Here is a 17,696-nt window from a genome sequence, read left to right as displayed (position 1 = left end):
GCTCAGTCATCCGGGAGGGGCTCGGAGTAGAACCGCTGCTCCTCCGCATTGAGAGGAGTCAGATGAGGTGGCATCTGGTTAGGATGCCCCCTGGACGCCTCCCTGGGGAGGTGTTCCGGGCCCGTCCCACTGGGAGGAGACCCCGGGGGAGACCCAGGACACGTTGGAGAGACTATGTCTCTCGGCTGGCCTGGGAACGCCTCGGGGTCACCCCGGAAGAGCTGGAGGAAGTGGCCGGGGACAGAGACGTCTGGGTTTCTCTGCTCAAGCTGCTGCCCCCGCGACCCGACCCCCGGATAAGCGGCAGATGATGGATGGATGGATTATACATACACAGACTTGATTATGAAAAGCAGGAATGCTAGTAATATAGGATTTTTAAAAAAAGTTAAATGTTCTACCAACATCACATGATTACAATATTATTCTAAACACTTTCAACTAATGGAAAGTGTCAGGTCCTCAGGACTCAGGACACAGAAGCAGGGTCAGTTCAAATTCAAGGAGGTTTATTTTATAAACAAAGCACAGCAAGACAAGCTAGGATGAGGATCTCCTCACAGAGCAAAGTAATGGGCTGTGAAAGTCCTAAGCACTCTCCTCAGTAACTATGGAAGAGGACGAGTGCAGCTATGAAAGTTATAAACATAAAGTTTATAACTCTATGAGCTGTAGCTCAGGAGGAAGAGCAGTCACCCACCAATCGGAAGGTCGGTGGTTCGATTCTGGCTTCCCCGGGCTACATGTCGAAGCGTCCTTGGGCAAGACACTGAACCCCCACTCAACAATGACTATTGGCACACCTTTAACAGTGGCACAAAGATCTTTACGAACAAACACAAATCACTCCACGGAGGTTTCTATGAAACATTAACCAAACCAAAAATCTCTCCAAACGGGAGGAAAAAACTTACCGTGAAACTTACCGTGGCGAATAAATAAACTATGGCTATGAATAAGAATAAATTACAAAACAAGATGGCTCTGCAGGAGGATCGCTTCACTGCAGGCTCGTGGAAACTGTGGCTGTAAAATTATGGCTCAAGACAAAGGCTGTTAGTGAAGCTCGTGACGGAGACAACATACTGGCACAAGACAAGGGAAAAACTGACTATTTGAACACATGATGGACCAAGGAGAACAGGTGGAAACACTTGGGAATCAGGGAAGACAATCAGACGCTTGATACGGAAGGAAGGGAAATACACCTGAAACGAGAGGGGAAAGTCAGTGATTTTTCAAAGTCAAACAGGAAATGACGAGACAAGACAAGAAACAGGACATAAATAGTGACAGAAAGAAAGAATGTTACACCCTTCTTTTAACCCTCCCAAAACTTTGTCATGGTTTGAAGCTGTTGCAATTTCTTTACATCTTCTCCAATCAACTGCTCGTACATATCGTGTATAGAAGTGTTGATTTGTTTCACCAGAGTTAGTTAGTACAAGTAAGCTTCTGCCATCATCCTCACAAATGTTATGCGCAGTTAGAAGATGCTGAATAGAGTGAATTATAAATTTTCCGCATCAGACCGTAGTAATGGTCATGGAAAAAGTCATCCTCGAGCACATCCTTGCACCGATGTTGGCATAAACTGGGGTGGTCCACACTATACCCATAGCAACATTCAATCATACATTTTTTGATGGTCTCATTCAAGAGGTTTATCACTGCAGTTTTTACAACTTTGATAAAACCTGAGGGGACCCGTCCATCAAATTCGTCCTCGCCCTCTCCACTGGCATCCTTGTCCTCCTCTCCTCCGTCATCCTGAGTGTCTGCAGGGGGCCCCTGGCCTGGTGGAATCTGGGAGTCCTCCATCTCGTTAGTCTCAGCTTCCTCCGCTGTTATGGCCACGGTGGATGCTACTTGGTAGAGTGCTAAGAAGCAATCATCAGGCGCCAAAAGTGAGAACTTGATCTCGAGAGAAGAGGTGGAGGAGGAGAATAAACACTCAGGCGAAGTCGCTGGTGAAGGAGGGTGATACGACTCCTGGATGTATCTGAGGCAGGCTGGTGTTCCAAACTGTGGCAATGTGGATGACGCAGAAAGGCTCCCTGTAGGCATTAAGAGTGATGGAGAAGCATTCTTCAGACCGCTCTCGGTGATCTCCTCGCAAGACATCTTCTGGACGTTAGTTCCCATCCTGTTCTTCGTGTTGATTGGTGTATGGACTGCGCTGGAGCGTGTCCTTATAAACCTGAAGGGGTGTGGTTAATGTCCAAGGATGGAGGTTGAGGAAGAGGGAGCTCAGTGGAGGCAGGTCTACAGAGCCAAGGTTTTCTTGACTGCTTGAATCTCACCCCAGTTCTGGCAGCTGCGGAAGAGCATGGAAACCCGATCTGCTATTTCATTAATCTTCTCCACCCAGGCTGCATGTCAGTCACAGTCAGAGTTAAAACACTCAAGAACAAAAAGATCCCCATCTTCATTCTCATGAGATTTCCGGTGGCTTGCACAGAAGAACCAACGGCCTGTAACGCCTGTTTTCGATTGCCACACAGCAGTGAAAACCATCCTTGTTTTGGCTAGCTCAATGTCATCCAGAGGACTCTCCAATCTCAGACGTTTGGCTGCAGACGCTGCCAGGATTTCTTCGAGTTCTTCTTTCACTGTTAACACATCCTCAGCCGAGCCCAAACCTCCTAAATGACGCGGTATCACTAGTTTCAACACTCCCCAGTCGTTGGAAGTTAGCATACCCACAGTGGTCACAGGTCCCAGCTTCTTACCTTCCTCATCGAGCTGATACAGACCAGGTCACCTGTTTCATACTTGAACACATAGCCTCATCTTCCCCGCAGTCCATAAGGCTCCAATGATCATTCTTCCTGTAGAGACTCAGGCGCCGGTTGCTGTGTTCTGCACAGAAACACCATACTTTTCTTGGGAGCATTTGGTATCAAGGGCTGATCTTGATATATCGATACCAGAGTCTCACAAATGAGAGACCGCCGAGTATATATCCTCTCCGGTGCCTGCGTAGATTTATCTTCTACTCTCACTCCGATTCTTGTCCTGGCCATCTTGAATCAGTTATCTTTCACACGTAAGTCGTTCTCTACACACGGACTGTCTCAGAGTTTTATCCTTTACTCAAAACCCCTCCCCTGTCCACTCATTGGCCCTCAAACCCACGGATCAAACAAAACCTCCCACATCTAATTATTTTCTAATTATCTTTACCTTACAGGGACGGTCTCTGAAACTGTCAAAAAAAGGAGGACTTTCCAGAACCCTGAGCCGTACTCATATGAGACTTAAAATGCTGACAGCTTCTACAACTTAACCTTTCCTATTAACCCTTTCTCTTATTTAAACATTCAACAAATATATTTCTCACAACCTTCTGACTTTAGCGGTAATCACCCTTAACATTACCCATAACCCCCCTCCCTTCCTTAGATGTCAAAGGCCACCTGACCAGGTGTAAGCAACTGGATGTCTGTCAAAGATCACCTGTCAAATTAGTTTGATTGATCGATAAGAGGTCAAAGGCCACCTGACCAAATGTGAGCAACCGGATGTATGTCAAAGGTCACCTGTCAAATTAGTTTGATTGAAGGGTGCCATCGGAGGTCTACAGTTAATAATTGTATTATAACTGTTTTCTGAGCGGCACAAGGGTTGTTTTCCTCCTGAAGAGGATACTGAACCTAAAAAGGACAGTATATGTTTATTGTCTTTTTGGGTTGTATGCCTATTAAAATTCCATCCAGCTTGTTATCATTTAGATATATAATATTTTTAAAGTTAAGTTGATAAGTAAGTGAGCTTTAACAGCTTTTAAGGCACTGCTGCTCATTCATGTTGTGTTTTTCACCAAGTAAGACAGCAGTGCAAGTGATGGAATGGTTTCTCCTTTTTCTGTGCACCATGCTCATCTGTGCCACTTAATATTAGATTAGATTAGATTGTCCTTTATTGTACCACAATGGGGAAATTTACATTGTTACAGCAGCAAGCAAGAGACAAAAAGAAGAAAGACAACAATTGCAGGTAATACCACCAGTATCAGCAGCTACATGGGATCAGTGTGTGGATGCAAAACTATTTTCTCCAGCTAAACTGAAATCATTGTCTGTGGACCACAGAAACAAAGAGAAAGTGTTATCAGTCACCTTGAGACTCTCTCTCTAAAACCTAATAATCAAGTTAGAAATCTAGGGGTAATATTGGACTCAGACCTGAACTTTAACAGCCAATGTCAATATCATCAGTGGCTTTCTACCATCTAAAAAACATTGCCAAAATCAAAGGAATAGTGTCTAAACCAGATCTAGAAAGACTAATTCATGCATTTGTCTCCAGCAGGTTAGACTACTGTAACGGCCTGCTCACTAGGCTCTCTAAACGGGCTGTAAGACAGCTGCAGTACATCCAGAACACTGCTGCTCGAGTCCTGACTAGAGCCAGGAAATACGACCAGATCAGTCCAGTGCACTGGGTTCCTGTCGCTCAAGAGCATAGACTTTAAAACTGTTCTGCTCGTGTACAAGTCTCTTCATGGTCTAGTGGCAAAGTACATCTCTGACATGTTAGAGCCATATGAACCAACTCGGACTCTGAGAACCTCAGGGAGGGGTCTCCTGCTGGTGCCCAGAGTCAGGACTAAACAAGGTGAGGCTGCGTTTCAGTTTTATGCTCCAAAAATCTGGAACAGTCTTTCAGAAGATGTGAGACAGGCCTAAACTCTGAGAATGTTTAAATCCAGGTTGAAAACAGTTCTATTTAGCTGTGCATATGACAACTGAAAGTATTTTATCTGCACTCTTCACTTTTGATTAATTAATTAATGATATTTTTTATATTTATCAAATAATTTTATTTGCCTTCTTCTGATTTTTATGTAGCTGTAAAGCACTTTGAATTGCCCTGTGTACGAATTGTGCTCTACAAACAAACTTGCCTTGCCTTGCTCGTAAAAAGAAAATTGCACATTGTTATTATATTATTATTATATACAGTGATTATTATACAGTGGATATTGCAAATTAAGTACTGATTATTATTATTATTTTGTTATCATTATGCACGGTGGGTATTACACAGTGGATATTGCACATTAAGTACTGCACAATATTGTTATTATTATCAAGAGGTTATATATCTAAAAAAAGAGTCTTTTTTCACTTTCCCCAAACTTTTTTTTATTATCATTGCAGTCATGAGAAGAATGAATTAATAGATAAATATACTTAGAATGATACTTAAAATTAACAATGAAAACTTTTTTACTTTGCAAAAAACTTTTCAGTTCATGGTCAAAGCCACCTCCCCTGCTGTTGATGTTACACAACATACTGACACAGAGTGTATGTAACTTTTGTTTAGAATACACACGGAACACAAATCCTTTTGATTCTATTTAGATAGTTGTGTTATAGTTTCCTGGGTCCAGACCTTTGGTTGTACATTTAAGTCTGCTGGATGTCATTCAAGGGCAGGGGTTCAGTTAGATTCCCAATTGTTGCAGAAATGAGCTTTACAAAATAAAGACAGAAATTAGCCCAATTTATTTTTCATTTACCTGTCAGGGCTCATAAAGTGAAAAAGAAAAATGTCAGGTTTAGAGAAAGGATCGTCAGATTTCTTTTTCACTGCTCTCCTTTCAGGGCTGTAAAGTGAAGGTTTATGTAGCTATGAGCAACTGACTCACTCTCAACATTATCTCTTGGCATATGAGTCATAACTCCAGGGACAGGAGTTACTTGCATTTTCTATTGTATTCTTTAATAAAACCTTCTAAAAACTTTTTGAAAACTGAAAACCTTTGTTCATGAATGGATGGAATGTCTAGCTAAAATAAGGTACGTAGATGTGAGGTATGTATCACTCTGCACAGGATATGCATTTAAACTGCATACAGCTCCATACTCAAGGGGTCATTTGTTTAGTGCAATCTTATATAGCAAGAGTTCTTTATACATTACTACTACTACTACTACTGAAAAATAAATCTAAGTTACATACATTTCAAAGGCTGACAGACTCTTGTTCTTTGCTCTTTGGAGGATTTTCAGTTTCAAGCTGCCTGATTCCTGGCTGCTGTGGGCAGGCAACCACTGATAAGGCTGTACAGCACTGCTTGTTTTCCCTTTCCTCACTCCTCCCCTGAGATGTTAAGTGCAGGGAAATGAGCAACTAGTGCTGTTATGTTTGATGTTCTCAAGTGTAGAGAACACAAGAAAACGTTTTATTCTTGATGCACACGATAAACAAAGTAAACATTCGATTTATCTGGCTCTGATGTCTCAAGTACGATGTCCTAAGTACGTAAATCAAACTACAAATAAAAATATTTTTTTAGTTAAACTATTGGATATTCTAGTTACTAATTTATTCATTCTAAAAAAATATGTAATGAAAGTAAATCATTCAACTCATTGCTCAACTCATTGCAAACTGAATCAATAATCTGATTTGATACAATCAGTGGGGTTACATGAGTGCCATCGGATCGGATTAATGGCTAAATTGCAATAAGACTGAGTTATTCAGTTCATGTAGACACCTTAATCTGATAAAAAATCGGATCGGATCTGGTTACTCACAAATCGGATTAAGACCCCGAGATAACTCGATCCAAACTGAACGTGCATGTGGATGGCAGAAGCACTTGGTGGATTGGATTAAACGTTCTGCACATGCTCTAGATTTTTTTTCCAGGATCGTCACCAAGGACCTCGGAGCAGGTCCGAATCCAGTGGAAGAATATAAAGAAGGCGTACTCGTCTGCCAAACGGGACAATGGCACAAGTGGTCATGGTCGTGCCTATTCTTCGACCTCTTGGATGAACTCCTTGGGAGCTGACTACTGTCCACCACGGCATAAATTCGGGAATCGCACAACATGCCACGGGTATGTTGCTATACCATCACCCTAAAGTTAAACTAGATGCTACATTTTAGCCGACCCATTATGTTTGAGAGGGGGAGCAAACGTGTTAGCAGTGCTAAATATGTTTTGAAACGTGTAGTAGACATTCCCTTTGCAAACATAAAATGTAAAGTGTACTTTGATCGTAACCGTGCTGTGCTGTGCTCTCTCATAGAGACTACAGTGGGGACTGAGGACCTGGAGGGGACAATAGAGACCACGCTCCTCAAAGTCCCACCTGTATCCTACACACCGACAAGGTCGACTCCAGCTGGCTCTCCACTACCTACATCAAGCACTCCACTGCCTGCAGTCACCTCTGATAGACCTGGTAAGTTCTCCAATATTCTAGCTGCATGAAAATATGGTCTTCACAAAGAATCTGAATGCGATGCATCCACTCCTTTTGTGTAGCCTAACAAACAGCTGATTTCAAGATGATTACATCATACTATCACATGCCTGATCAGTAGGGATACATAACTGACTTTATACCTGTTATTTCTTAAGGGACGAGTGCCCAGCATTCCACAACAAGGAAACGCCAGAGGGACGTCGATGTTCTTGTCCAGGAGATTCGGGAGATGAATAAAAAGACAGGAAGGACATATGGAAAGGAATGAGGCGCGGGAGGACCGATTGATAGCAACCATCCTCCAGAGCAATGCATCAGTGGTTGACACACTGATGGAGGGTATGCGGAACTTCCGTGCGAACAAATACTCCTGTCCCCCAAACTGTTCCCAGGCCACACCATCACCCTCATATCCCCCAAAACATTCACAGGGGCCACCAGCATCCACCTATCCACTGCACGATCCATATCATGCTTGTAGGTTCTCAGGACCATCCACTTCCCACTACCACCAGCTGTAGGCTCAACAAGTCCGCAATCAGAGGCTAAGAGGAGATCATTGGTAACTTTCACCAGTGCTGTTTCTGTGCTATGATGCACTCTGAATCCTGACTGAAACTCTCCAAACAGATTATTTCTATTTAAATTATCACAAAGTCGAACTGCAACTATTTTTTCAAGAACTTTAGACAAAAAAGGTAGATTGGATATAGGTCGATAATTAGCCAACACTTCTGAATCAAGAGTAGGTTTTTTAAGTAAGGACAAATCCAATATGGAAGTGTCAATTAAGGGGAAAACCTCTTTGAACAGTCTGGTTGGGATTGGGTCTAACATACAAGTTGATGGTTTAGAAGAGACTTTTGCTGTTGTTACCTCAGAAAGATCAACTGGGCAGAAGTCGTCTGAATACAAATCAGGTTCTAAAGATACTTCTAAAGCTGCTCTACTTGATGATACATCAGTGATAATAGTGGGAAGGATTCCATTAATAATCTCTGATAGAAACAATTTTATTGAAAAAGAATCTCATGAAATCATCACTGCTGAGAGTTGAATGAATACATGGCTCAACAGAGCTTGGACTCTTTGTTAGCCTGGCAACAGTGCTGAAAGGAAACCTGGGATTATTCTTATTCACATCTATCAATGAGGAATAATAAGCAGTTCTAGCTTTGCAAAGTGCTCTTTCCAGACTAATTGAGCCTCTTCTAAATTAGAGGAACGCCACTGTCTCTCCAGCTTTCTTGCAGTCTGCTTTAACGCACACAGCTGTGAATTATACCAAGGAGCCAACCTCTTATGACTGATTACCTTCCTTTTCAGAGGGGCAACATTGTCCAGTGTTGTACGCATTGAAGCTATAGTGCTGTCAACAAGAGAGTCAAGTTCTACTGGAGTAAAATTTAGGTAGCCGTCCTCTGTCATATCAGCACATGGCAGTGAAGAAAAGGATGATGAAATCAACTCTTTAAATCTGGTTACAGCATTCTCTGACAGACACCTTCTATATGTAGAATTCTTCTCAGAAGCCGTATAGACAAGTAATGTAAATTCAAAAGTTATCAAAAAATGGTCAGACCAGACAGGGTTATGAGGGAACACTGTTAACTGTTCACTCTCAATGCCATAAGTCAGCACAAGGTCAAGGGTATGATTAAGGCAGTGAGTAGGTCTGTGAACACTTTGAGAAAATCCAATAGAGTCTAATATAGAATTAAAGTTAATATTTAGGCTGTCATTTTCAACATCTACATGAATATTAAAGTCACCCACTACAATGACTTTATTTGTACTCAGCACTAACTGTGATAAAAACTCTGAGAATTCAGACAGAAACTCAGAATAAGGGCCAGGTGGACAATACACAACAACAAACACAAGAGGTTTTTGTGATTTCCACTTTGGGTAGGAAAAACTGAGAATCAGAGATTCAAAAGAGCTAAAACTAATCTTGGGTCTAGGACCGATTAGTAACCCTGATCTGAAGATAGCTGCCACTCCTCCTCCTCTGGCCTGTGGTTCGAGGAACGTGAACATTTAAATAGTCAGAGGGAGTTGATTTATTAATGCTAACATGATCCTCCTGCTGCAGCCAGGTTTCTGTAAGACAAAATATATCAATATGATATCAGGTGGGAAGCCGCAGAGAAGTGTGTAAGACTATAATTCTGCATCCTGGTCTTAACTCTGGGTTGTCATGTTTTTGGATGACTAATAAATTCGTCCATATTTCTAGAAATGAGAGCCGCTCCTTCCAAAGTGGGATGGATGCCGTCTCTCCTCATCAGACCAGGTTTTCTCCAGAAAGATTGCCAATTATCTATGTAGCCCACGTTTGCTGGACACCATCTAGACAACCAGCGATTGAATGAGGACATACGGCTAAACATGTCATCACTGGTCAGATTTGGCAGGGGTCCAGAGAAAACTACGGTGTCCTACATTGTTTTGGCAAAATTACACACCGATGCAACATTAATTTTAGTGACCTCCGATTGGCGTAACCGGGTGTCATTACCGCCGACGTGAATAACTATTTTACCGTAGTTACGCTTATCCTTAGCCAGCAGTTTTAAATAGGATTCTATGTCGACCGCTCTGGCCCCTGGAATACATTTGACTATGGTCGCTGGTGTCGCTAATGCCACGTTTCTGACTATAGAGCTGCCAATTACCAGGGTTTTCTCCTCAGCGGGTGTGTCGCTGAGTGGGGAAAATCTATTTGAAACGTGGACAGGTTGATAGTGAACCACGGGCTTGACTTTAGGACTATGACTCCTCTTCCTGACAGTCACCCACTCACTCTGGGGTCCAGGCTGCTCGGGTTCTGCTAGGGGGCGACTAATGGAGCTAGCTAGGCTAGTTGGCTCCGCACTGGCTAAAGGGGCCTGGCTCGCTGTCGGGTGGTTTTCAACGGTGCGGAGCTGAGCTTCCAATTCAGATAACTTCACCTCCAAAACTACAAAATGACTACATTTGTTACATGTACCATTATCACTAAAGGAGGCAGAGTAGTAACTAAACATCTGACACACGGAGCAGGTGAAAGCAGGAGATAGAGGAAGAGAACTGGTAGCCATGCTAAACTGGAGAACCAGACACACCGCTAAAAAGTGAAAAATAGACTAAAGACCTGTAAGTGTGAGTGTTAGAATATAACAAGTATGGGATAGAGTTAACTATGCGAGATGTGTAAATTATAGGGAGAAATAAGGTGATTATTAGTAGTTCAAGAGGAGCGAGAAATGTCACAGTGCACACACAAAGCAACAGGAATTGATGCAATACGTCTTACCGCAAAGCAAAGGTGTTGTTGTCCGCATGGTTGTTAGCACAGACACCTGGCCGTGGCAGGTCCAATTCAAGTGTAGCAGCTTCAACTAACCAGGTGGGATTTACAGTCTCCTTCTCATTCTCACAGAAATTGTGCAACAGGTACAGCGATCACTTTAGGGGTGAATGAAAAGTGGAACTCACTGCGCTTCATCAAAACTCTCCAACGTAACTTCAGTCTCCCAAACGCAATCTCTACTGTGGTCCTTGCAGAGCTTAAATAGACGTTAAAAAAAGGATAAGAGCACCCTTTATTCACCCTAATTGGTATTGATAGGTGACCTTTAAATTACCTAATGTGTTAGGCTGCAGTTGAGGGAAGGGGGGTTAGGGGAGTGGTTTCTGTGACGTTATTTGGGGAAAGATATATTTGCTGAGTGTATAAAATGAAATGATGGTTCATTACAGAATAAATTAAAGAATGGTTCATTAAAGAATGAGAAAGGTTGATTTTAGGAGAGAAGCTGCCAGCATTTAAGTATCGTATGAGTCAGGGCCAGGAAATGGCAAAAAATCCTCATTCTGGCAGCTTCAGAGGTGTGATACTCCTCTTAAGAGTTAGCCATGTGGGTAAACAAAGAATCCCATTCATATATTCAATTCAATTCAATTCAATTTTATTTATATAGCGCCAGATTACAACAATTGTCATCTCAAGGCACTTAAGTAATATAGTCCAATTCAAGCCAATTGGAATTCAATTCATTGTAATCATAATCCAATTAATTCATATAGAGCTAATTCAAAAAATTAATATCCTAGCTAAGGAAACCAACAGATTGCACCGAAATGTGTCTTCAGTCCAATCTCCCGTCCTGAGCGTGCCTGTGGCAACTGTGGAAAGGAACGACTCCCTTTTAACAGGAAGAAACCTCTGGCAGAACCAGACTCAGGAAGGGTGGCCATCCGCCTCGACCAGCTGGGGTTTGAGAAGACAGAAAAGAGGGAAAAGAGGGGGGAAAAACACCATAACGCCATTCAAAGGATATCTGTTGGAACAGGGAAACATAGGTTAATAACCACAATAATGTCACATGTACATAAAATCAATTTTGAAATTAAACAGGGGGAAAAAGAGAGCAAAGTGAGGAAAGGTGTGACAGATGAGGTCCCCCAGCAGTCTAAGCCTATAGCAGCTTAACTATGGGATGTTTCAGGATTACCTGAGCCATCCCTAACTGTAAGCTTTATCGAAAAGAAAAGTTTTAAGCCTAATCTTAAAAGTGGAAAGGGTGTCTGCTTCCCGGACATTTACTGGCAGCTTATTCCACAAGAGAGGGGCCTGATAACTGAAGGCTCTACCTCCCATTCTACTTTTAGAAACTCTGGGAACAACAAGTAAAGCTGCAGTTTGGGAGCGAAGTGCTCTGTTAGGAAAATATCTTACAATTAAATCTTTAAGATATGATGGAGCTCGGTCATTAAGAACTTTATATGTCAGAAGAAGAATCTTAAATTCTATTCTGAATTTAACAGGGAGCCAATGAAGAGAAGCTAAAACTGGAGAAACATGATCTCTCCTGTTAGTTCTCATCAGAACTCTGGCTGCAGCATTTTGGATCAGCTGGAGGCTTTTCAGAGAATATGTGGGACAGCCCAATAATAAGGAATTACAGTAGTCCAATCTTGAAGTAACAAATGCATGAACTAGTTTCTCTGCATCACCCTGAGACAGGATGTTCCTGATTTTAGCAATATTACGAAGGTGAAAGAAGGCAGTCCTAGAAACCAGTTTTATATGTGCGTCAAATGATAAATTCTGGTCAAAAATAACTCCAAGGTTCCTCACTGTAGAACTAGAAGCCAAGGAAATACCATCTAGAGTAACTATATAACTAGACAATTTCTCCCTGAAGCGCTCAGGTCCAAAGAGAACAACTTCAGTTTTGTCTGAATTTAAAAGCAGACAGTTCTGAGTCATCCAGGTCTTTATGTCTTTAAGACAGGCTTGTAGCCTGACCAACCTGTAGGTTTCATCTGGTTTCATAGATAAGTACAGCTGAGTATCATCAGCATAACAATGGAAATTTATGCCATGCTGTCTGATAATGTTACCTAATGGAAGCATGTATAAAGTAAAAAGAATCGGTCCAAGCACAGAACCCTGAGGAACTCCATGACTTACTCCAACGTGTGAGGAAGATTCCTCATTTACAAGAACAAACTGGAATCTATCAGATAAATATGACTTAAACCAGCCTAATGCAGTTCCTTTAATCCCAATAACATGTTCAAGTCTCTGTAACAGAATGCTGTGATCGATCGTATCAAATGCAGCACTGAGATCCAACAGGACAAGCACAGAAACAAGTCCGCTATCAGAGGCTAACAGGAGATCATTGGTAACTTTCACCAGTGCTGTTTCTGTGCTATGATGCACTCTGAATCCTGACTGAAACTCTTCAAACAGATTATTTCTATGTAAATGATCACAAAGTTGAACTGCAACTATTTTTTCAAGAACTTTGGACAAAAAAGGGAGATTGGATATAGGTCGATAATTAGCCAACACTTCTGAATCAAGAGTAGGTTTTTTAAGTAAAGGTTTAATTACAGCAACCTTAAAAGTCTGAGGTACATATCCTGTCAACAAAGACCGATTGATCAAATCCAATATGGAAGTGTCAATTAAGGGGAAAACCTCCTTGAACAGTCTGGTTGGGATTGGGTCTAACATACAAGTTGATGGTTTAGAAGAGACTATTGCTGTTGTTAGCTCAGAAAGATCAACTGGACAGAAGCTGTCTAAATACAATTCAGGTTCGAAAGATACTTCTAAAGCTGCTCTACTTGATGATACATCAGTGATAATAATGGGAAGGATTCCATTAATCTTCTCTCTGATAGAAACAATTTTATTGATGAAGAATCTCATGAAATCATCACTGCTGAGAGTTAAAGGAATACATGGCTCAACAGAGCTCGGACTCTTTGTCAGCCTGGCAACAGTGCTGAAAAGAAACCTGGGATTATTCTTATTCTCTTCTATCAATAATGAATAATACGCAGTTCTAGCTTTACGAAGTGCTTTCTTATACGTTATTAAACTATCTTTCCAGACTAATTGAGACTCTTCTAAATTAGAGGAACGCCACTGTCTCTCCAGCTTTCTTGCAGTCTGCTTTAACGCACGTAGCTGTGAATTATACCAAGGAGCCAACCTCTTCTGACTGATTACCTTCCTTTTCAGAGGGGCAACATTGTCCAGTGTTGTACGCATTGAAGCTGTAGTGCTGTCAACAAGAGAGTCAAGTTCTACTGGAGTAAAATTTAGGTAGCCATCCTGTGTCATATCAGCACATGGCAGTGAAGAAAAGGATGATGAAATCAACTCTTTAAATCTGGTTACAGCATTCTCTGACAGACACCTTCTATATGTAGAATTCTTCTCAGAAACCGTGTAGTCAAGTAATGTAAATTCAAAAGTTATTAAAAAATGGTCAGACAAGACAGGGTTATGAGGGAACACTGTTAACTGTTCACTCTCAATGCCATAAGTCAGCACAAGGTCAAGGGTATGATTAAGGCAGTGAGTAGGTCTGTGAACACTTTGAGAAAATCCAATAGAGTCTAATATAGAATTAAAGTTAATATTTAGGCTGTCATTTTCAACATCTACATGAATATTAAAGTCACCCACTACAATGACTTTATCTGTACTCACCACTAACTGGGATAAAAACTCTGAGAATTCAGACAGAAACTCAGAATAAGGGCCAGGCGGACGATACACAACAACAAACACAAGAGGTTTTTGTGATTTCCACTTTGGGTGGGAAAAACTGAGAATCAGAGATTCAAAAGAGCTAAAACTAATCTTGGGTCTAGGACTGATTAGTAACCCTGATCTGAAGATAGCTGCCACTCCTCCTCCTCTGCCTGTGGTTCTAGGAACATGAACATTTAAATAGTCAGAGGGAGTTGATTCATTAATGCTAACATGATCCTCCTGCTGCAGCCAGGTTTCTGTAAGACAAAATATATCAATATGATGATCACAAATCAAATCATTCACTAACAGAGACTTCAAAGGGAGAGATCTAATATTCAGCAAACCACATTTAATAGTTTGATGTTTTTGTCCAGTTAAAGTTTTTGTTTTAATTTTTTTTTGCACAAGAGGATTTGCTCCTTTTGTGTTTTTTGATTGAGGGGGGGGCAGCATCAGGTGGGAAGCCGCAGAGAAGTGTGTAAGACTACAACTCTGCATCCCCGTCTCAACCCTGGGTTGTCATGTTTTTGGATGACTAATAAATTCGTCCATATTTCTAGAAATGAGAGCCGCTCCTTCCAAAGTGGGATGGATGCCGTCTCTCTTCATCAGACCAGGTTTTCTCCAGAAACATTACCAATTATCTGTGTTGCGCACGTTGTTTGCTGGACACCATCTAGACAACCAGCGATTGAATGAGGACATGCGGCTAAACATGTCATCACTGGTCAGATTTGGCAGGGGTCCAGAGAAAACTACGGAGTCCGACATTGTTTTGGCAAAATTACACACCGATGCAACATTAATTTTAGTGACCTCCGATTGGCGTAACCGGGTGTCATTACCGCCGACGTGAATAACTATTTTACCGTATTTACGTTTATCCTTAGCCAGCAGTTTTAAATAGGATTCTATGTCGCCCGCTCTGGCCCCTGGAATGCATTTGACTATGGTCGCTGGTGTCTCTAATGCCACGTTTCTGACTATAGAGCTGCCAATTACCAGGGTTTTGTCCTCAGCGGGTGTGTCGCTGAGTGGAGAAAATCTATTAGAAACGTGGACAGGTTGATGGTGAACCACGGGCTTGACTTTAGGACTATGACTCCTCTTCCTGACAGTCACCCAGCCACTCTTAAGTCCCGGCTGCTCGGGATCTGCTCGGGGACGACTAACAGAGCTAGCTACGCTAGGTGGCTCCGCACTGACTAAAGGGGCCTGGCTCGCTATCGGGTGGTTTTCAACAGTGCAGAGCCGAGCTTCCAATTCAGATAACCTTGCCTCCAAAACTACAAAAAGACTACATTTGTTACATGTACCATTACCACTAAAGGAGGCAGAGGAGTAACTAAACATCTGACACACGGAGCAGGTGAAAGCAGGAGATAGAGGAAGAGAACTGGTAGCCATGCTAAGCTAGAGAACCAGACACAACGCTAAAAAGTGAAAAATAAAAACTAAAGATCTGTAAGAGTGAGCGTTAGAATATAACAAGTATGGGATAGAGTTAACTATGCAAGATGTGTAAATTATAGGGAGAAATAAGGTGATTATTAGTAGTTCAAGAAGAGCGAGAACTGTCACAGTGCACACACACAAAGCAACAGGAAGTGATGCAATACGTCTTACCGCAAAGCAAAGCCGTCAGACCGTTGCTGCCCGTCAGTCTGGGAGGGATTGTAAGGCCGGAAGTTAGGGGGAAGTTGATAATGGTTGTAAAAGTCTCCAGTAGGGGGTTAGGAGAGTGGCTACAGCAGGGCTATTTGGGGAAAGATATATTTGCTGAGTGTATAAAATTAAATAATGGTTCATTACAGAATAAATGAAAGACTGCTTAAATACAGAATAGGTTGATTTTAGGAAAGAAGCTGCCGATAATTCAGTCTTGTATGACTCTGAGTTATGGTAGGAGGAAAATACTATTCTGGCAGCTTCAGTGGTGTGAAGTTAGCCACGTGGGTAAACAAAGCATTCCATTCATATACTGTTAAGGGAAGTTGATAATGTTTATAAAAGTCTCCAGGAGGGGGTTAGGAGGTTACAGCTAGGATATTCTGGAAAAATATATTTGCTGAGTGTATAAATGAAAGAATGGTTAATTTCAGAATAAATGAAAGAATAATGAATTTCAGAATAATTTGTTTTAGAAAAGAATCTACCAGCATTTGACATCTTCAGAGATTCTACACCTGCTGGGTTATGCTCATCTAGTAAAAAAAAGTCTTATGAATCCTCCTCTGATGAGACCGGCTTATGGGAAGACAAAGTAACCAATTCATGCTGTGCGGGGGAAGGACTGAGGGCCTCGAAACTTGAGAGTCACCCATTGTTTTACTCCAGGTACACCTTGTATGAATGGTCTTTAACTATTCTAGAACAGGGTAAAGACGAAGAGACGATCGATCAGATGAAATTAAATTACTTTGTCAAAAAAGATGGATCAATCCTGTATTTCTGTAGGAGGGTTATATAATTGCATAAAAATGATGCTTCAACCATGGCCTCTGGTACACAAAAGTTTCCTTTAAACCTCTTACAGTGAAAATCATATGGTATGCCCCGTCTAGGAGTAGTCAAAGCACAAGATAAATGTGACCCATCTTCCTCAACCCCCAAGCAGCCACGGAGACATTATTCAGACTTGAAAATGGCAGTTTACTTAGAACAGAGATAAGAATATAATGTCAACTATGGAGAGAAGCTTACCAGACATCAGGATGGGCTAAGGCCAAGACAACAAACAAACCAAACTATCTTCACAAGGGAAAATAACCTAATCAAAGCAACTTCTAAACAAAAGACAAACACTTACCTCCCTATACTAACAAAACAGGAGAAAACTCAAGTAAAATAATATGGCACCCCAACCCTACAAACTCCAATATAGAAGTTGGTTCAACTATGTAAAGACTTGTGGCAACGGTGTTGTTTAATTCAGACCAAAATAACAACCAACTAATTGGAAGCAGACACCCTTTCCACTTTTAAGATTAGGCTTAAAACTTTTCTTTTCGATAAAGCTTATAGTTAGGGATGGCTCAGGTAATCCTGAAACATCCCATAGTTAAGCTGCTATAGGCTTAGACTGCTGGGGGACCTCATCTGTCACACCTTTCCTCACTTTGCTCTCTTTTTCCCCCTGTTTAATTTCAAAATTGATTTTATGTACATGTGACATTATTGTGGTTATTAACCTATGTTTCCCTGTTCCAACAGATATCCTTTGAATGGCGTTATGGTGTTTTTCCCCCCTCTTTTCCCTCTTTTCTGTCTTCTCAAACCCCAGCTGGTCGAGGCGGATGGCCACCCTTCCTGAGTCTGGTTCTGCCAGAGGTTTCTTCCTGTTAAAAGGGTGTCGTTCCTTTCCACAGTTGCCACAGGCACGCTCAGGACGGGAGATTGGACTGAAGACACAT

The 17,696-nt window shown here is 41.7% G+C and overlaps 1 long non-coding RNA gene across 1 annotated transcript in view; it reads right to left on the bottom strand.

The window, feature by feature from the left end:
- Window positions 1-4,087: 4,087 nt before the first annotated feature.
- The window catches only part of LOC140309233 (uncharacterized), a 34,906-nt gene continuing 21,297 nt past the window's right edge, over window positions 4,088-17,696 (bottom strand). The window contains exon 2 of the long non-coding RNA XR_011916362.1: window positions 4,088-4,187. This is a non-coding gene — a long non-coding RNA (uncharacterized lncRNA). The remainder of the gene's footprint in view (window positions 4,188-17,696) is intronic.

This window comes from Leuresthes tenuis, unplaced genomic scaffold (assembly GCF_036924035.1).
Source record: "Leuresthes tenuis unplaced genomic scaffold, fLeuTen1.0.hap1 SCAF_6, whole genome shotgun sequence".
In the NCBI taxonomy this organism is placed as follows: Eukaryota; Metazoa; Chordata; class Actinopteri; order Atheriniformes; family Atherinopsidae; genus Leuresthes; species Leuresthes tenuis.
Note: the sequence above shows the minus strand (reverse complement) of the source record. Positions and strands in the feature narration are given on the sequence as shown.